Source organism: Cupressus sempervirens, chromosome 7 (genome assembly GCF_028749045.1).
Source record: "Cupressus sempervirens isolate cs-2001-9-10 chromosome 7, ASM2874904v1, whole genome shotgun sequence".
Lineage (NCBI taxonomy): Eukaryota > Viridiplantae > Streptophyta > Pinopsida > Cupressales > Cupressaceae > Cupressus > Cupressus sempervirens.
The window spans coordinates 388,147,391-388,170,051 of record NC_143124.1 but is presented as its reverse complement, the minus strand read 5'-3'; the positions used below and the strand labels follow the sequence as shown (position 1 = coordinate 388,170,051).

At 32.1% G+C, this 22,661-nt stretch overlaps 1 pseudogene; it reads right to left on the bottom strand.

Annotated features, from left to right (window-relative positions):
* Positions 1-640: 640 nt before the first annotated feature.
* LOC149547122 (uncharacterized) overlaps positions 641-22,661 on the bottom strand; it is a 31,274-nt pseudogene continuing 9,253 nt past the window's right edge.

Genomic DNA, 22,661 nt, shown 5'->3' with positions numbered 1-22,661 from the left:
AATTTCTCTTTCAATCAAACATATTCAAGCTATGAGTTAGGAAATGAGCTTTGAGATAATCTCATGTTCTTTGAAGACTATCCAATATTTGTAATGAAATGGTCTTTGGCAAAATATTAGAGAGTAAGACAGATCATGATCCCATGTTATCCACCACTAATGTGAGCATTAGTTCCTTAAAGATTATGATGTCGTGGGTGAGAGATGTATTGGAACATTATGTCAAATAGTTCACGTGTATATCATGCTTGATACTTCAACATTCGAAGGAAATTATCAACCATTAGGAACATCAAACTCATTCCAATGTGGATTACTGATTATCTTATGCCACATAATGTCGTGGGTTGGGTATGAGGCTTGGATTATTTTCATGCTCACAAAGATTCTAAGGTATGTGTTGATAAGGATACATCGATGACAAGCTAGCAATGACACATTATGTCAAATATTTTGTGTGCATGGTCATATCTATATTTTTTGCATGCGATAGATGAGGCATGTTGATAAAGACATTAATGGCCATTATGCAAAATAAATCATGTGCAGAAGATTATTCCCATTGAGTTAGCATTCAAATATCATTCAACTTCATGAATGAATGGGTTATTGGAGAACAAAGACATCAATTTTTATACAATCATGTAATCCACCATGATCTTGGGATGATGTGTGAGACACTCATGTTTCTATATGCTTTCAACTTCACATCAAGTACTTTCATCTTTTGAGTATCCCAGAATTTGACTACATTGTCTGCAGCCCCTACACTAGCAATTACTCTCTCATCATTAAGATAAAGAATAGTTGTGATGCTTTTTTAAGCCTTATTTCATTGTACTCTTTATCCATGATTTGAAATGGGTGCATCTATTATACTAGTAATTGGGAGAAAAGATCCTTGGTTAGTTTGGTCACACGAAGATGAAGTACTACACATGTCTCAAAAGGCTATAGTACCATCATTTGATACTGATGGAAATATCTCAGACTGCAAAGCATGTGAGCATAGTGACTTGACACTTCTTGTATGGAATTTCATGATACCAAGTCGCGTCTTGGCCTCTACATCCTAGAGCTTAACCGCCTAATCTCCAGAAGTTGTTAACATCATACTATCATCCCAACTACAACAAAGGTCAAAGAGGGCATTATGATGAGCTCTCCACCATTCTATCCTGGTATTTACTAATTCTTTTTCATAAGACATCAAAGATGGTATTTAATGACATGTATTGAACAAACTAACAAACCCTTCTTCATTTGAAACACTGAGGTTATGGCCACATCTTTATGTTTTGGCAAATGAGACTGCAAGTGCAAATGAAGAGCCATAATCACATTTGACAGTCAAAACTTTGTTGCCAACCCTTCAGATGTCATTATGGCTATATTGGGCCTATTTCAAGGTCAATGCAAGAAGTTGGGTCTCACTTTTGGCCAAAATGTGAAAGTGTTTTTCCTATTTTTGAAATATTTTGTCAATTGATGCCAAAATTTGAGCCATTTAGAGATTAAATATAAAAAAACTTCAGAAATAAAAATTTTAGTGCTCGGGATCTTCTTTTCGAATATGTAATTTATTTGTATACCCATATGATAGTTTTTTTTGTTATCAATCTTTAAAAACCACTTTTTCAAAATGCATATTTCAGGACCATACCACGCTCATGTATGAACACCATAATTTGACACAACTAAATGAATTTTCGCAAATCCTTTTAAACAGAGTTACCTAACACACCAAAGATTGATGAGAATATTTTTCTTGAATTTTTTATTAATTTTTTATTAGCTATAAAGGTAAATTTTAAAACCTCTTGTCTACGGACACCATAAGTTGATCAAAATTTCACTTTTTTCAAAAAAAAATTTAACTTCAAAAGAATTGAATGTAGATTGATGACATATAAATTAATTTAAGAAAAATCATAAAATAAAAAAGTTATTAAAGTTTTAGTGAACGCCATTATTTACATTTAGGTACCACTTTTGATTAAAAAATAATACAAAAATAGTAAATAAAAGCATAACATTAAAAAAAAAAAATTCCAAAATTAGGACAATGAGATCTCTAATGGGTTTTTGTTTCGTAAAAAAAATTGATTGGGAAGATCCTCTAAAAATTATGGCAAGGCATGAATTTGTCAATTCAATGCCTTAGCCAAATCTTGAGAGGCCAAGGCATAGGCTTGGTCTCACCAAGCCTATCCCAAACCAAAATCCAAGGCAAGAAAAAAAAAAATCTTGCCTCATGTTGTAAGAAATAGGCACCCATTATTTGAAATTCAAAAAATAGGTACCCATTCTGAAAAACTAAAAGTGGCATGTAAAATCCCCCCCAAAACTTTAAAAATTGAATTTTTAAGAAATGGATGCTCATTTTTAACTTTTAAAAAATGGGTACCCAATTTTTTTGAAAATGGGTACCCATTTCTAAAAAATTCAAATTTTAATTTCTTGAGAAATGGGTACCCGAGCCAAAAACGAGTGCCCTTTTTTTAAAATCGGGTACCTGTTTCTAAGAGGTCTCATTCCATGGATTTGACTTCCGCAGAATTGCAACCCAACTTTGTGCGTTCACCCTTCGCATTTACAAAATCCACTCTTAGTCTTTTTGTATTCATTAAAGTCATCTTATCAAACTTCATAGAAGGTTTTCATGACTGGTGAAAGCAACAAAGCTCTGAGAAAACATCACAAAATACTTTCATTTCTCTATGCATGCTAGCATTTTCAAGCACCGTTTGGCATCCAAGATTTCAATGGAGTCCTATTAATCTATTGATATTAGATACTTTCACTGAACATTCTCTTTGTGTAATGATTTCCAAAGCCTATGTCAAAAATCATATTTTTTAGCTTGTATCTTTCAACTTTATTTCCAACTGATAGTTATTTGGAAGTTGGAGTTTGAATTCGAAAGTTTGGGTTAGGATTAGGGTATGCATTCTAGGTAAAGTTGAGATTCGAACTCCAACTCCTTAACCTTAACTTTCTAAAAAGTTAAGGTTGATAAAGAGAAAGCATTGGGTATGTAGAGAGAGAAAAGTTGGCAAAGAGAGAAGGTTTTAGTACGTGGTGAGAGAGAGTACGTAGCGAGAGAGGGGTTTGAGTACATGGTGAGAGAAATTTCTAGTATGTAGAGAGAGATGGTTTGAGTATGTGGAGAGAGAAAACTTTTGCATTTTAAATTTACTCTCATTCCCAAACTAAAATTTATTTTAACTTGTTGGGTAAATTAACAAGGTAATATAGCTAAACCAAGTGAACCAAGCATAGTCGAAAGAAGAAGAAAGAGAATGAGTGAATCAACCAGTCGAGAGAACAGAGAAAATAGATCAAAAGATAGAGATCAAATAAAGACAAGAATATAAAGGAGATCTAAACAAGCAAGTTGGTAGTGTTATACCTAAACTTATCATTTTTACACTATTACTTTCTAATCATTGTAGCAAAAAATCTCGTAGAGTGAGTGGACCTAACAAGTCCATGAGATCTTATATGGTAACATTGATTACCGATGTTTGTAGGTCCTTTAGAGTAGACCACTCTTAAGACAAGATCAAGGAGTGATAAGGTCTAGATGATATTTTTGTCAAATCCTCTAATAAGGTCACATTAACAATGTGTTTGTAACCTTTAAACAAGGTTGGCTCCCAACATAGCTCACTTCATAAGAGTAAAAATTTTAGGTTGGAAGTCCTAGGTGGTTTTTCCCTTCACAGGTTTTCCATGTTAAAAATCTTGGTGTCAAATGTGTGAATGTTGTTATGTTGCAAGTTGTTTTTCATGTTATTTTTCATTTTATTGCAACTTGGTAACAACTAGGTTTATAGTAGGTAATAACTAAGTGGTATCATTGTTAGTTGGTTATAATAGAATAGTGAATGACAAGCTTGGAGTAAAGTGTTTGAATGTGTAAATAATGAAGATGAATGAGTACACTAAGTGATTACTTATGATGATTATAAATGTTGTTTGGCATTGAAATTGTTAAAAGGGACTGTAGGATAACTAAGCATAACTAATTCACACTCTCAGTTATCTAATAGATCCTTGATTTAAATTTTTTGAACCTTGGTTGTATGAAAAGGGATATTTTGATAGAATGAAAAAAATGTCAATTTACCAAGGGCTATGTTGCAAACACCCAAAGCATCAATAACACATCACTAAGGTAGATCCTAATTAGCGTTAAAAGCCATTTCAAAACACAAGGTGAGGCCTTTATGGCTACTTAGAATCTTAATATAGTTATTAGGGGGCTATGTTACAAACATAAAAAAACATCACTAACACATCACTAATCTTATGACTCATATTATATGAATGATGGACATTCAAAAAAATTGGACCATTTTTTAGTATAAAGGAAGCTACACTCATGATATCAATTTACCAAAAAAAAAATTAATAACTAAAATAATTAAATATAGCATTCCTTAGATAAATGTATTTAATTGTTACACATATAAATATTAAAAGATATAATATAATTAGACAAGAATCTGCAACATAATGGTAAACTATGAACTTAATTAATAATAATAATAATAATTAACCACGTCACATAATAATAATCAATGTTGGATATATATAATAAAACTACCAATTTAAAAATATTATATAAATTATTTATAATATGAAAAGGTTGAATACAATTGATGAAAATAATGGTAAGTAATGCAAAATTAGATAACAATTAGAAAAAATAATGATAAATCACATAACAATTAGAAAGAACAATGATATGCAATATAGAAGCCATCGACCGCTATTTAGAATCCCAAAAGGACATTCCAACCAGATTTTAATCCCAACATGTTTCTAAACCAAGAAAAACAATTTGATGCTTTATTTATTGAGTACATGGGAATGTGGTGGGAATGTGGCATTGATCCCTCTAGGATTTTACCCATAGAACATTGGTAAGTAATTATAAAGAGATGGTTAGAGAGTGTCAATTTCAAGAACCTGTTTCAACCTAAGCAAATGATGGCTCGGTGCCCTTACATGCCAAATTGCTCTCCCACTCATTCCACGTTTCTCATGAAAGCTTAAGTTTTAGAATTTTGTGTCCGTCTCCATTGAGCTTTTCCTTTAGCTCAGAGGAATTGTACAATATGTAAAACTTGGTGATTGATGAAATATTAGCTTAATTACAGTGCAAAATCTGCATTGCTCTTTTTCAAGATTTCTAGACATAATCAACACAATCAATGCTAAGAATAATGTACATTTAGCTCATGCAAGTTTGAAGCCACCAACTTAAATCAAATGGGTCCCTAACAATTTTGTCATAAAATGGCATCATTGTCCATCATGCACATTCCGTGAATTGAAATTTATGATTTTAAATGTTTGGAAACTTGTCCCCACCTTGAAAATACTTGTCTAACATACAAACAAACCTTGAGACGTGTGTAATTGCGTGAGCTCATGAGAACCTTGTTGTTGATTGGACGTTTGATTAAAATGTATTGGGATTACAAAAAGCCACCATTATAGAAAGCTACAAAATGAAGAAAATGACAAGAAATATACGATGGTGGGAATATGAGCGATTGATTTGAAAGCCAATCAAAAATAATCAGATAGATTTTTTAATTATTATAATTGATTAAAATTACCATGGTCATAATAAGGATATCTATCTCTAAAAGGAAATTAAGCAATAATAATATTTTAATTAGTGAGAACGATTGTTATTATTTAAAGTTTAATTTTTACAAAATATGCTTGAACTAAATATAATCTAGTTTTGACGGACCGATTTTCTTAATAATAATAATAACCACAACAAAAATTCGAATTAACATAATAGATGAGGAAATAGATGAGGAAATGTAAAATACCCAATCATTTTCATAGAAAAAAAAAAATCTATATTTGGTCATGGATTCGATCCGAACGTAAGTGCTAAGCTCGCATCCTTTGTAGTGGGAGATGAGTGACGTGAGTTGCTCAGCGACTGCTTTTTTCACTTTGTATTTAAACTTTCTTCCACTTTATCGTATTTCTGAATGCTTTGTTTCATATCGCTTGGTGGAATTTGACGGTCACCCCTGCCATATATTTTTTAGTGACAGCTTTAAAAAAAATTTCATGTCTTTCATTCTATATTTTGATTAAAGTTAGATTGTCAATTTTCATTTATAATTTAAACATTCTATATTTTGATTAAAGTTAGATTGTCAATTTTCATTTATAATTTAAACATTCTATAAATTAGAAAATAATAATATTAATTAGTAATATATGATGGAAGAAGCAAGTCTCTAAGTTCATCTATGTTACTTTAAGAGATTTTTAAATTTTATGTTTTTAAAAATTAATTTTAAATTTTATTATATTGTATTTTAATAATATTCTAAATTAATATAAATATGTAACATAGCTAAAGTGAAAGAAAAAAAATAGAAACATTATAATATAAAATAATATATATTTATCATGCATATATATTATATTGATTATAAATCATATTTATGTCTAATATTAAATAGAATATTAAGTTACATATAACAAATATTGATGGTTTAGTAATAAATTTACTTGTTATATTGATGGTTATCTAAATAATTAGCCTATCAAACCATACAGTCTTACATTTTTTTAACCTGTCATATACGGTTCAAAAGTGCAAAAATGGTCAATACAGCCATCAAATTCCAAGCCTGCTTCTAGGTACTTGTGGACAAGAACTTTTAAAAGCCCAGAATATTGCATCTTTATTTTTCTACCCATTTGTTTTTTCCTCCCTTCTCTTCTTATTTCGACGAAAAAAACATGGGAGAACTTTTTTAAATGTGAAAGAATAAAGGATGAGAATTAGTTAGTAGATTAGTAAATTAGCAATTGCACAATTTTGTACGTGCAACGATAAGCGATAGTGTTTGGATTTGTAGAAAGGGGTTTGTTCTTGTACTTTTTAACAAATTGACTATTAGCGAGTCTTTTCAAGTTTGAGTGAGAAGATTGAGAACTGTGAAATTTCAAGATATATAACTTTCATAAATATAAATAAATCATTAATATTTTTATTTAGAAAACAAAAAGATGATAAATAAGCCAAAAAAAACAAGGTCACTAAAAAATCAACTTTATAAATTAATATCTATAGTTTACAAGGTTCAATAAAGATATCATTTTGAGAGTTTAAGAAAAATACTATAAAAGGTTACGAGTCTACTAATAATGAATGAATGATACATTATTTGTATTTTCAATTGCTAAAAACATTGAAACCTTTGCCATTAGATTTTATCCAAAAGTCAACTTTATTTTCAAGATCTATTTCTATTATAAATTATAAAAAATTATTAACTTCTTTTTTTTCTAAATCACTTTAATTTTTTAAATATTTCTTAAATATATTTGTTGATCTATTTATTTGTTAAAATATTTTACTTTAGATTTTTCTAATAGTCATCTTCTTTCTAATTTAAAATAAATGTTTCCCAAATTAATCTTAAAACACATTCAACATTTATTCCTAGTGGCTAAAACAACAAAGAAATAAAAAATTTAAGATATGAAGATCTTAGATTTATTTCTAATAACCACATGATTTCTAATTTGAAACAAGTGTTTTCCAAATAATTAATCTAAAGAACACATTTAACTTTAATTGAAAATATCTCATGCATAAAGTGATAAAGAAATTAAAAAAATTAAGATAGAAAAAAATATTTCATCTTAGATTTATTTCTAATAATCACGTGTTTTCTAATTTTGAACAAATATTTCCCATAATCTTAAAGAACATATTCAAACTTTATTTAAAATATGTCACAAGTAATCAAAAAACATTTGAATTAAAAAATAATACCTATTAGCTCAAAAATAAAAAAATATGAATCATATTTCATGGACATGCAAATTCTACAAACATATTTTCTTAGTTTCTTTTTCAATTTGTTTATGTCATAAAAAGAAATGCAACTTGTTTACAATATAGATAAATGAATAATTAAAGCATTTAACTTGAGAAATATGGATGCATTACAACTACTATATACAGAAAGTTTGACAATATATACAAAAGAATGGAAGGTGAGGGATTTAAGTTTTCCTAATGAACAAACACGAAAATAAATTTGCATCATTGTCACAAATACTATTAAATTTATTTTGCATTGCAAATTGCATTCATTTGTGTTATTTCAATAAAAATCAAAAAAAAATTTCCTTGAACTCAAGATTTAATAGGGCGTAATCATATAAATTAATTTGATAAACATAACAACAATCATGACAGTGAGAGAAAGTAGTCCATTAACGACCTGCACCAAGGGTCCCTCCTGATGAAAAAAATTAGCATCTATGGTCTGCAGGTAAAATTACTCTTATGGAAGCTCAAAATACTCTCTGAATAAATTTCTATGGATAGAGGACATATGAAGAAATTGCAAGAACCCAAATCTTTAATTTTGTCCTTACGGTTTAAAAGTCCCATTAAAATACATCTCTTAGAATTTGGTAATTCTAAGCACAACTGCAATCAAACAAAAAGGCAACAATTTCTATGTTCTTTGCTATTTGTTGAACGTCTATTAAAATTAGAAAGTTTCTGTGACAAGATTAAAGATTATTTTTTAGAAATTTCTAAAAATTCTTGTGTATAGGAAAATCCACCGTAAAATACAAAAATTGCTAATGCTGACAATTTTTGATAGAAATTTGTAAAATCTAAAGTTCCCACATATAAGCCTATCAACTTAAACTATTGGCTTAAATTATTATAAGCAATTAAGTTGCATGTAGAAATAATAAAGACACATGAAATCATATTTGTGGTTTACAATTTGTGAGTGTAAAAATTAGCTATAATGGCTAATGGTATGCTTCCCCTAATTCTATTTGAGAAAACTTGAGATGCATTTGATAAGATTTAAAAGTTTATGTAACAAATATTTTGTGATATTTTTAATGAAAATTTTAATCATTTTAAAACAATATTAACCAAATCAGTAACTTAATAGACTTTAGATATAAGAAGTATATGAACAAGTGAAGTGTGAACCACATGAATAAATAATATATCTTGATTATAAACACTTAGAATTTATAATAATAAATTATAAAGATATCATGACATTAATAAGATTCATTTATAAAAAAATAACATCGTCCTCAACCCACCCTTGCCCCCTCAAAGTAAAAAAAAAAACAATGTTATGTTGTTGAATATTTATTATAACATTTAAACTTTATTAAAGAATTTTAAGACAATATAATAATAATACAAAATCACAAGATTCAAGATTGATTATGAAAAACATACCATCGTTAGAATAAATTAAAATATATAACTTTACTGCATTATTTTTAGATAAATTCAATCAACTTAATATTGTCTTAATTCATCCACTTATATAAGTCAATTTTCTTTTTGGTTTTGTAAAGTCATTATATTATTGTTAAGCTTATTTTGGCTAACAACCTCACTCAATTAAGCTTTTTGTGGAGTCAGTAGCCCAATGGTTAGAAAATGTGTCTCCTTATTACATGTCGCTTAAAATTAAGCAAACATGACATTTACATAATTGTATTGTGTAAGACATTACCACTATTTTGTTGACCCTAATGGCAAACTTGTCTATAGTGCAAACCACTTAGTCATTTACTAGGCAATGTTCGTTGGTCATAATTGTAGCAAAATCATAATACAGGTTGAGCTATTAAGTAGAGAATTGAAGAAGTTCAATTAGTGCTGAGGCAAATATAGCTGTCAAGTACACAAGTATCAATGAGCATTTCAGTAGTTGTCGAGTGATTTAGGAGGCAACAAGCGTCGAGCAATCTAGAAGGTAAAATCAGTTATGGTTGAGTCAAGTTCATGGTGAGGGACAACATGTCAGAACAAGCAGAATTGAGTGCTAGAAGCTATATGAGCCGAGTAACACAGTTTGTTGTATTTGAGTTTGGAATGGCACAAACTCCTAGGTAAACCATTTTGTCAAATTGGAAGTGTGTTTATATGATCAAGGAGTCAATCATGGAGTTAATTATGCCTATAATTGCATATCATTAATCCCTATGTTATGGGATTAGCCAATCAGAAAAATGGAAAGGTTAAGTGGTAAAAAGAATGAATCCTAATTGTTGATCAAGGCTTAGAAGCTTCTTCAAATGGTTATAAAAGAAGGGTTTTAGCCAAGATTTCATGATGTTGAAGTTGTAAGAGAGAGAATTGCAAAGTTGAAGGACTAAGATGATCGAGCAGTGCAAAGAGGAGATAGATCATATCTATCACATTGAGGTGATTTCATATTGGAAATAGAAGATCTGTCATTGATAATCAAAGTGCAAACCAAAAGATAATGGTACTGATCACATCCTAACCAGTGTATCAGGTGAATCTCTTAAAAGAGTGGTCCTAATAGACCTTTTATAAATCTCCTAACTTATTACTCACTTTATTGTGATGTAAAATCCTCTAATCAAGGTAGAATAAGAAATCTTGTAAGCTCTTAGCAGTCAGACCCCTTATAAGGTAGATTGTCAAAAGTAATGAAAGTTTGTAGCCCCAATAGGCACACTTTATTACTATAGTAGTGAAGATTTTGTGGGTGTCATCCCCATCATAGTTTTAGGGTTTTTGTGTCACCATATCTGGTATCATGTGTTAATCTATTGTTTATATGTGTTATTCATGTTATTGGATATTAGATTTGATATTAGATTTGATATTACATGTTGATATATGTTGATGCATGTCAAGGTTAACACAAAGATGCTTGTATTTAATAATGTATGAATGTGATTCATGTTTTAAGTAGTAGAAGTTTTAAAGATCCTAATTCACCCCTACCTCTTAGCATCTTACTTTCCCTATTAGATTTCCAACAATTGGTATTAGAGCTAAGTTCTCTAAGAAAGAAGTCTAACCACTTGAGAGTCAAAGATCTTGGAGATGGAAGCCTATAATTTAGGAAAGGTGATTGAGAATCAAAAGATTGATTTGCAGCCTGCATTTGAGAAAGTCAAGGATGTAAAGGAGGAACTAAAGAAATACTTGAAGAGAAGGAAAGCGATGGTAATTCAGCAAAATGACAGACAGTAAAAGGAAGAAAGTATTGAGGACTTATGTGATGAAGGAAGATATATTGGACATAAATAACATCCTGAATGAAGAAATAAGAGCATGAAATACAGTGAGTGAGGCTATGTGAAGTTACTGAACAAAATAAAAATGTTGAAGAAGATAAGTTAATGGATGATGAAGACAAAAGGAAAATAGTTACAAGTCTTGATGAAAAGATTAATGAGGTACAAAGGATGACTCACAATCAATTTGACATGGTCAATCAATTATTAAGTTTCAATCATGAGATTACTAGGAAGGTAGATGAGATTATAGATCCAAGATTTGAGAACAGTTAACTAGAAGTTGAGTTGAGAGATGAAAAGGAGATCATTGAAAGGATGAATAAATTAGGAGAGGCTATGAGACAACTTGATGAATAGTTAAAAGAACAAATAAGACCTCATGACATTATTGGATTAGGCTACACCAAGTTCATATCATCTACCAAGCAAGGAGAAACACCAAAGCATGGAGAAAAAAGAAATGCAAAGCCAAAGAACAAGAAGCCTACATGTTATCACTATGGAAAACTTGGCCATACAACAAATGTTTACAGGAGAAAAATTGGCAAGTCAAATCCCAAGCACAAATTCAATGGTAATTATTTCAATTGCAACAAGCATGGACTTCGAGAACATGAATGTAGATCAAAGACCAATAAGACATAAGCCACATTAGATTTGAAGGTTACTATTATATATGTTAGAAGTATGGTCATAAGGCACAAGATTGCAAATCTAATGTAAAATATAGTTGGAAACCCAAAGGTCAAGGCAAAGAAAATTGGCAAGTTAATACTATAAATTGGGATTACAATACTTGGGTCATTTGTCAATAATGTGGTAAGTATGGACACATTGCGAAAAATTATGCAAGGATGCATCTTAAAGGAAGACCAAAAAACTAGAGAAATTTTGGACCAGTATTCTTCAACTGTTAGAAGGTCAGACACCTAAACACAGACTATATGAACCAAGCATAGACATATAATAATAACGAGAAAAATGGGAAAGAAAAGGTCAATGCAAAAGAAGTGAGAAACCAAATGAATCAAACTTGGAAGAAGAAAATTGATGAAGGTAATAGTATAAATGTTGAAGTTGTGATCATCCAATCCAATGGGTTAGGTGATTTCCCCCATCACAAACTAAATGAAGAGGTATGTATGGAATTGTATTTTAAATTTGCTAAATCATACATCAATTCCTAATATTGAAAGTACAAAAATCCAAATTAGTATAAGTTAAGATGCATTAGGACAATATTTGAAGTTTGAACTAAGTAATGTGCGGATGCCAATTTGATAAGCTAGAGATGGTTGAGTGTTAGTATTCAAGGATGAATGAATAAAGTGGTTGAATAAGATTGGTGGTATTGATCGAGTTAGTATGTGATCCAAGTTGAAGACTAAAGGAAGTATGAGTATCGAGTTTTGTGGAATGGATCGAGACAATTGGCATGCATCCTCTATATGTACAAAGGATTTATGAGGCCCTAAAATTGTTTTTTGACCCTTGTAATGAATTTTGTTGATCATTTTAAACACCTTGCATTCGAGATTTTAGAGCAGAGTAGACTTGGAGCAATTCCAGAGTGAAGCTAAGTGATTTGTGTGAAATTCTTATTATGTGTCATCAATAATTGGAGTGATTTGAAGGTTGTGTTATCACCAAGTGAAGCAGGGTTGAGTTTCAAACCCTAAATATAGAATTGGCATCAAGTTTGATAGTCAAGAAGGGTGAAGCATCAAAGGTTAGTGATGTGCAATTAATTTGTAATGAAGCTATTAAACCACAAAAGTTCCAGGCATATCCAAAGATTGTATTGAAGGGTGATTCATACAGTGCCTTGCCATCCATCCCACCTATGGTTATTATGATCCATGATGTTAGGTCATGCTATATGTGGAAAATTGGCAAAATAGGAGATTTTGAGTTAAGGAATGCATATGAGAGATTGTGCATTGATGGAAAGCTGAAGGAGGAGCATAAGTACATTGTCAAGGCCAGACTCACCTGTGCCCTAGATTTCCTAAAGGTTTTCAAGGTAGAGTGGATAAATATTGTTCTAAGCTGAGTACATGAAATGAAATTGTGGCCAGAAGGTGGACTATTGGAAATCACAAAGAAAATTGTACATTGAGTGACTGGTTACCCTACCATAGACAAAGTAAATACCATTCATTGTCAAAGTAAAGATGTGATTAAAGCCAATACTATGACAGTGTGGAATAAGCATGGTATGACAATTTCTAACATAAAGGGCATCGAGACAGATTTTGTTGTGAGGGTTATAGCTCACAAGTTATACTAGTCAAGTTGACCAGATGATGTTCCCTGTGTTATAATTGGCATTGCCTAGAAAATTGTTAAGAAAGGCCCTCCATATGGCCTAGCTAACTTGCAACTGCAATAACTAGATGAAAACCTGAACAGCATCAAGATGGCGAAGAATATGATGTGTAAGTTTGGATCTTTGTTGGTTTATGTACTCTTTAATCTGCAAAATTATTTTCCTTCTAAAGGCAATGTAACATGGAGTAAGAAGAAGTTGGTCACCCAACAAATCAATGAGTTTATTAATTAGTCGGGAGATAACCTTTAGACTATTTTTTAAATGGTTATTTTGATGAATTCAAGTAGAAAATAAAAAATAGGTCCAAGATCTCTAATTCACTAGTTGACAAGTACTAAGAAAACATTAGTTTTCTAGTAGATACAAATAGGAGTTATATTCAATATGTCATACCTAGAATTGCATGGTTGAAGCTACTAAGATATGAGATTAGCATTAATGAAGTAGTTGTAGTAATCACAACATTGTTGGATGAATCCATAGAAAAGGAACCTGAGCCATTCAACACATATGGAACTGCCAAAATAAAGATAATGATGCAGACTAAGGTCCCTAAAATGGATAGGAAGAGAAAGGAATGATAAAGAATCTAGAGAGAGTTCTAGGTGAAGGTATTGAGCATGATGTACCATTGCAAATCACTAAAGGTAATATATCTAGTGATGATGAGGAAGAAGAAGAGGGAAATGAAGATGAAATAAATGATGAATAGGAAGGTCATGAAGAAGAAGAGGTAAAGGTAAAGGTAAAGGTAAAGAGATAGTTGTGGCTGAGCCACATATCACTAAAGAAAGAAGAATGATTCAAAGCCTACCCCTGAAACACAAAGAGTAACCAGACAAAGAACTAAGGCAACTACTACTATAGTTGTTAAGCCACAAATGAAATGAGTTGTGAAAGTTACAAGACTAGATCAAGACAAGAGTGCAACAAAGAGGAAAGATAATCCAAACAAGGTCAAGAAAATAAAACTAGTGAAGACGTAGAGGAGAAGGCATGTGGTTTCTAAGGATGATGATGAAGAAAAAATAGAATTTGAGGACACTAGTTAGTTCAGAGTGGTTCTACACAAGAAGCCCCAAATAATTGATGAGTTATGTGAGAATATTAGGGGGCTGTAGGATTATCTGGATTTATTTTTAATAAGTTTGATAAATTGAGTAAGGAGGACAAGAACAAAGTAGAAAAAGCATTGTTAGATATGATGTCAAACTTTAAATATACACCATTAGAGATTGGGAACATGATACCCAATGAGCTCTATGGTAGAGCAGATAGAAAATAGAAGTAAGCATTGATAACCGAAAGGAAAATTAGAGAGGGCACACTTTCCCAAGTCATGCATGAAATTTTTTTTAAAAGTAATGAAAGAGTTCAATAATAGATTTGTACCTAAGAGGAGGGCTTTCCCAAAAAACAAAATTGAGAATATTGTAGAGGAAAGAAAAATGATATGGAAGAAAATATATGGATTGATTCATGATGATGAATGAAAGGAAGAAGAATAAAAAGATGAACAGGAACATGTGGTACTAGATAATACTAAAGATATTAATGATGGCCCAGATAACCTTGTTGATACATTTCACAATTTGATGCAACTAAGTGAAGGGAAGACATAAACAATGATCATTGATGGAGAACCATAAATGATACTAGGAAGGAATTTGTTGAGTGAAGAAAATGTCATAGCTGAGCTGAGGAAGCAAAGTGAAGATCTTGTACAAACCAAGTTAGTATAGATGCCAACTCATGAGAAGTTGATGGACTCCAATCCTATGATTGTGCAAGTAAAGTACTATCTAAAGATTGAAGCATATGATTCCACACAATAGGTAGATGCTACATCTGTTGTCCCTATTCCATTTTCATAGTTAGTTGAGAACAAGGACAAGGAGATAGAAGTTTTGGTCAAGTCGAGCAATAGAATATGCCGACTAATGAAGAGAAAAATGTTTGAGTATCATATCAATAGAATACTTCCAATGAGGGAAATGTTAATGTTAATGTAAATATTGAAGAAGAAAAGAATGAAAAGAGCCAAAATGATCAAGTGGATCAGATAGGTGAAAGATCAAATGCCCCAGGACCTTAGATTGAGGGAGCAAAGGAAGCTAGACAATCGAGTTCCACAAGAGAACTTATTACCAATGTTGAGAAGGAAAAGGAGAATGCACCTAAATAGTAAGTAACTACTACTAAGGGAAAAATATCAAAATGTGGATCATACATAGACCAAGGAGACACATAGATTGAGCATAAGTGTACAAACCAAAGTTCTACAGATGACAATGTCGAGCTCCAACACCCCATACTCAAAGGGGAAGAGAATAAAGAAAAAAAGAAATCTCCAGTGGGAAGTCAAGGCAAGTCTATCACCTTAGATGAAGTGATTGAGATCCCCAATTGGGACACATATAATTTGATGTTTGATTAGTTGAAAATATTAGTAGAGCTATTTGCAAGGAAAACCAAACAAGAGGAAATGAGGAGAGAGCATCAATAGAAGTAAGTATTACATGAGAAGACAAATATATTCCTTGAAACTATTATTGTTGAGAACTTGAATGAACATGCCCCAATCATTGAACATTTAGGGCCAGTTTGGCTGCAGGAATAGTAATACGTATTATGGAATGCATATTCTGGAATACGTATTCTGGAATAGAAAATGGGGCTATGTATTCCTGTTCTCCATTTGGTTCGGCCAATATTTGATGGGAATTTGCGGACCCCAAAATTTATGTTTTCTAAAATAAAATAAAAAATGGAATAGGAATACATATTCCAATAACACCTATTTTGGTGGAATTGCAAAACCCCATTTTTGGGCCAAAAATGGAATACGTATTCCATTTTTACTTCGTATTCCAATTCCATTTTGGTGCATCCAAATGAGGAATTCAAAATTTTTGGAATTTACATATGCCTATTCTGCTTGTATTCCGCTCGCCAAACGGGCCCTTAGTTCAAATTGTGGAGAAATTAAATGAACCTAACATAGACACGAGAGAAAATCGTATGCAGAGGTCAGAGAGAAAATTTGAGAATAAGGTAATGGAGAAAATAGTACAAGAGATTGCATTGAAACAGGTTGAACTTTCTACCCTTTTAAATGATTTTGAGAAGATAGTTCAAAATGTAAATACATTATTTATGAAGCTATGTTATATTCCATCATTTACAAAAGAAATAAGAGATCATATGGACAAGATTGATGTTGATCTATAGTAAAGTGGAGACATGTTGACCTTGGACACAAGTTCAAACTCAGTACATTTTTCAAAGTTGAGATTCTTACAAGGAAAGCAATCTAAGTTGATCCAAGAAGAGAGAAAAATAAGGGTAGAAATCATCACAATTCAAGCTTTGATGACACCTTATTTGGAGGTCATGCAAAGACATTTGCAAACTATCAAGGATTTAGTTTTGAGTAATCATAATTTATCCATTGTAGATAATATGGTGGAACTAGCTACAAGATTAGAAATTGAATGCCATATTCTTCAGACACTGAAGACTGATTGGGATGCTGAAATGGATCTTATATTGCAATGAAATAAACCATTTTTTACCAAGCATGGTCTTATTCCCTGTCCCTAGCTTACTATTAGAAGAAAACTATGACAAAAATAAGGGGGAAATGTATAGAGATTAGAGATCATACAGGGGAAAAAATTTGTATACCGAGGGAGTAGAGCACTGTATATAGTGATCGAGCTAAGGTATGCAGTATACCGAAAAGGGGAGTTCCATTTTTGAAGTTTTGAAGTTTTGTTATGTATGAATTTTTTATAATGATGAGTGTTTTTGCCACTAATTCCAAAGGGAGAGATTGTTGACCCTAATGGAAAACTTGTCTATTGGTGTAGAATACTTAGTCAACTACTAGGCAATGTTGGTTGGTCATAATTGTGACCGAGCCATCATACATGTCGATTTATTAAGTACAAAAGTGAAGAAGTTCAATTAGTACCAAGGAAAATATAGTTGTTGAGTGCACAAGCATTGCCAATAATTTTAGTAGTTACTGAATGATTTAGGAAGCAACATGTGTTGAGCAATCTAGAAGGTAGAATTGATTATGCTCAAGTCAAGTTCATGCCGAGGGACAACATGTTAGAACATGTAGAGTTGAGTGCCAAAAGCTATATGAGTTGAGTAACATAGTTTGTTGTATTTGAGTTTGGAATGATACAAACTTATAGGTAAACCATTTTGCCAAGTTGGAAGCATGTCTATACGATCAAGGAGTCAATCATGGAGGTAATTATGCCTATAATCATGAATCATTAATCCTTATGTTATGGGATTAGCCAATTAGAAAAATAGAAAGTTCAAGTGACAAAAAGAATGAATCCTAATCATTGATCAAGATCTAGAAGATCATTAGATGGTTATAAAAGAAGGGTTTTAGCCAAGATTTCATGTTGTTGAAGTTATAAGAGAGAGGATTACATAGTTGAAGGTGAATCAAAGGTTGAAGGACTAAAGCAACTAAGAAATGTAGAGAGGAGATAAAGCATACCTATCACATTGAGGTGATTTGATATTGGAAAGAGAAGATATTTTATCAACAATCAAAGTACAAACATATTTTAACTAGTGTATTAGGTGAATCTCTTAATAGAGTGGTCCTAACAGACCTTTTATAAATCTCTTATCAGAGTAATCACTTGAATGTGATGTAAAATACTTTAATTAAGGTAGACTTAACAATCTTGTAAGCTCTTAGCACGACAGACCCCTCACAGGGTAGGTCATCAGAAGTGATCAAACTTTATAGGCCTAACAAGCACACTTTATTGCTGAAATAGTGAAGTTTTTGTGGGTGTCACCTCCACCACAGTTTTACCTTCACCCTGGATGGTTTTTGCATTACCATATCTGGTGTTTGTATTGATCTATTGTTTATATGTATTATTCATGCTATTAGATATTATATCTGATATTACATGTTGGTATATACGTTGATGCATATCAAGGTTAAGATAAAGATGTGTGTGGTGAATTAAGTATGAATGTTGTAGCACCTTTCATGTTTGCAATTTGTACCTTGTTTATTTTTTACTTGAGAGATACTTGTACTCATGTTATTATTTCTACATTTGAGATGAACTAAGGAGCACATGTTATACTTTAATTTTAGTATCATAGTTGCTAGACAACTATGTTGTGTAGTTGATCATAATTGCATGTTGATGCCATTTTGAGATGACAGTGTGTTTTATGATGATATTTGGTTATCCAATATTTGGATATATCTATGATTATGGTATGTGTTGGATTTAATGTTCTGATTATTTACTTATTCTTGCTTCATTATACTTTATGCGAACGTGAGTGATGTAAATGGATTATTTTAGTAGAATTAAATAAATGGTTAAATTAGGTATTTAATGTATTTATTGCTTTGATTATGTTATTATACACAATTTCACTTTATCATGTGTTTTAGTGTGCAATATTTTATATCCCTGGTAGTGGCACCTGGAGTTAGCGATTCAACTATTCATTATCACCAATGTCATCCATGTATGGTTGACGTATCTTATTTAATTATTTAATTAAACCTTCCGATGATTTGATTAAATCTAGAATTATTTGCATTATGTGACTAGACCTATGAGTGTGTTTGTGCATTTAGAGTTTTGCAATGTCATGAAGGTTGCTAAGGAAATTTCTGTGATTTTTGGGTTTTCGGGCTTTAAATTATATTGAATTTAGTTTTTGGCAGCTTTTCCATAGATGAATTCTTATTACTAGGAATAACTTATTTTTGTTTGAGTCGATTCAGGGTTTAACTAGGTTGGCTAGTTATTTTTCCCTAATTGATTCACTTTAAAAGTGAATAAGTATTGAAAGAGGAAATTAATTCCTCACTTCTCACTTTTGCAAATTACGAAATTGAGAGCTTTTTTGACAATACTCTTCTAGAGGATCATGTTTTTGTTTGTTGTGAGAGCTGCGGGTGTGGGATCTTCGTGAGGTCAGTCTCATTGGATCTAGCTTGGGGAGACCTTGTTGTGTCATGATTTTTGGTAGCTTTTGTAGGTTATTTATTTTATTGTGTTGTTTCCTATTTCAGCCCCTTTTGTTGTCAGGTAGGGCTCTCCCATTTTTGTGTTTCAACTCAGTTTTTGGTTATGTTTCTGTAGTTGTTTGTTAGGAGGCTGAGAAATAGTGTTCCCCTCCATTTCTATTTGTTGGTTTTGTTTGGTTGGTCAGGTATGAATGTTTTCCCTATTTTCGAGATGAGGGTTTGGGATTTTGTGTTGTTATGTTGGTCATTTTTGCATATGGTTTTCGAACTTGAACTTTATTGGATTTTCATGGCTTTTGTGCCCAAAGACCAAATGGGTTTTATTTTTGATATTTTCAAGTTTTGGGGCTTTTACCTCAATTTGTGTGCCACCCAATTTTCTCAAGTTTTCTTGGCATGTTATTGATTGTGGACTTGGATCATTCGTAGGATGTCAGTCAGATCATTGTTGCACTTTTATGTTGTATTGGGATGTGTCTCACATCTGTCCTCCCGAGTTGTTATTCGGTTGAGTGTGGTTCCTGCTTGTGTTCTCATCTTGTATTTGATATTCGTAATGGTGGTGCGACAGACATGAGCACATGTGCATGCATTTGTCGTGTGACTTGTGAGGCCCGATCTCCTATTTGTATTTTGATGGAGTTATTTTCATTTGGGGTTGGTTGGGAATATGCATGCCTACAAGCATTCATCATGTTATGAGTATGGGTATGTAGAGTAAGGTCGGTGGAGGGGCTTATCTCGCTACCATGGTGTCCTAGCCCAAGTTGGTGTTAAGGAGTTCTAATAAGTGATAACTTAATTAATTGATAGAAAATTAAATAAGATAAGAAATGTAAAGTTGGCCTCCTGAGGGTGGTGCCAAGGGGTATGGTAAGTGATTCTTAGTCCTTGTGGTTTAGCTGAGGATGCAACATGTCAGCCTCCCAAGGGAGTACCAAGGGGTATGGTTTTTTATCATGTTCACCAACTCTCCACTAGATTCCCTACATAGTTACCCATTTAGTGTCTGACCAGGACCTGTTGTACTTGCATTGCCTCATGTTCTTGGTTTCAATCATCATTCCTATCTGGCATAAGTGATAACCATGGATGTTTACTTTATGTGAGTTTGTAGTTGGATCATTATCTCCATCACCATGGCGGGAGTGGACCTACAAGTTTCACGTGGTTGGGAGGCATAGCTACCTTCACCATTGCTGGTGACCGATGTACAAAGATGGTCTATTGTTCTAGTGCAATCATTGCTTGATGTTTTCACTTGATACTTCAGGTTTTGGAGTATGCTTTCTTGTGATTTATGCTTTCATTGGAATGCTTGGATATCATGTTTAGATGATGTTGGTTAGTTGATGCATTTCCTTTTTATGATGTTTAGCATATGTTTAGATGATGGTTTTGATTAGTTGGAATATCTAATGCTTTACTTTTTTGCATGATTAGATTTCCTTATTCTTATGATGTAGTATGTTTTAGTAGTGACATCCTCATAAGACAACTCCAATGATCTAGTCGATAGTTTGGGAAGTTACATGTGGGGGATGGCTAGGACCTTTGAGGTCTCGTGATGCTATTATGGTTGGGAGGAACTGTGCATGAATTTTGTTATTCTTGTACATTGTGATGTTGCTTTCAATATGTTTCTTTTACTGCTATGATTTAGATGGTTAGTTGTATTTCCATTTCTAGCCATCTGCTTATTGCATTTGAGTGTCCAAGCCTCAACTTGTGGATCCGATACTCCCTGGTGTGGAGGTTCTAACCCCATTTTTGCCTTATATTCTTTTGTCGTCATGTTTCCTACTTTTCTGGGTGACTGTGTTTTAGCATGGAGTGATAGTTTTAAAGTATCACATGCCCATAGAGAAAAGGTCATGTGAAACTGGAAAGTATCACACGCCTTAAGAGAAATTATTGTGCGATATTGGAAAGTATCGCACGACCATTGGAGAAGTATCGTGCAGTACTGGTAAAGTATGACACATCCTTTGAAGAAGTATTGTGTGGTCCTTGAAAGTATCACATGAATTCTTGAGAAATATTGTACGATAGTGGAAAGTATTATACAGTGTTGCATTAAAATGTTGCCCAAGTTGTTTCAAAAACCTGTTCGGGCAGACAGCAAGCACTTTTCAGTTTAGCCAAAAGTTTTTGAGAGGTGATTTGACTACCCTCTAAGGTGTTCTTGAATCCCTTGGTTTTGGATCTTAAATTTAGAATGTTTTAGATTCGAAATCATTTGCATTCTTCCATGGTTAGTGGTTTTGGTCAATAGTACCATTCTGGAGATTCGTTGGTTGTCAGGATTGTGGTTAAGTCTTTCGTTGAGATCTTTGTGATCCCTATATGATGTTGTCATTTTCTTTCATACTTATAAGTTTTTTTTTTTATCTTGGGTTGTATTGAATCCTTGTCATAAGGATCTCCAGGCAGGGCATTACAAATATGATTCATGTTTAAAGTAGTAGAAATTTTAAAGATCTCAATTCTCCCCATCCTCTTAGTATCTTACTTTCTCTATTAGATTTCCAACATATTTACAGGTCTAGTAACTATTTAAGTGATTCAATCAATTATTGAGAACTTAGGCTTCAATTTTTTTTATAGAATTATGTAAATAAATATATAAATGTAATAATATTTGATAAGTTATTTGAATGGGCTAATGAGATGAGATTTATCATACCAAAGCATTGTATCATAAATGCCACTTAGTGGTCATTATTTGTTGAGAAGTTAATTATAGTTTTTGATATTAAAAGCAACCAAAAAATAAGGGGGTTGGCCCTTAGTAAAACTCTATGGATAAACCATTCATTCACAACTACAAAACTACCAACACATCAACAACCCTTCCGTTAATATAAAAACATATATTTCCCAACCCAGTAAAATGAAACCAAATATTAACTAATAGAGTACCCCATCTACTAGTAAGGAAAACAAAATTACTAGAAGATCACATATTGTTTTTCCATCTAAAAACCATATAAAAATTTCTACTAAAGCTATCACCAACATATCTACTATAATGTCTTACCCTAAAAATATAAAAGTCTTTAAGGCCCATCAATCAGATCAAATATTGAAAGCTTGGTTTATAACAACAACACAAGTCTAGATAATATAACATGCAATATAATAAAACAAAGTCCTAAACTTTCGCAT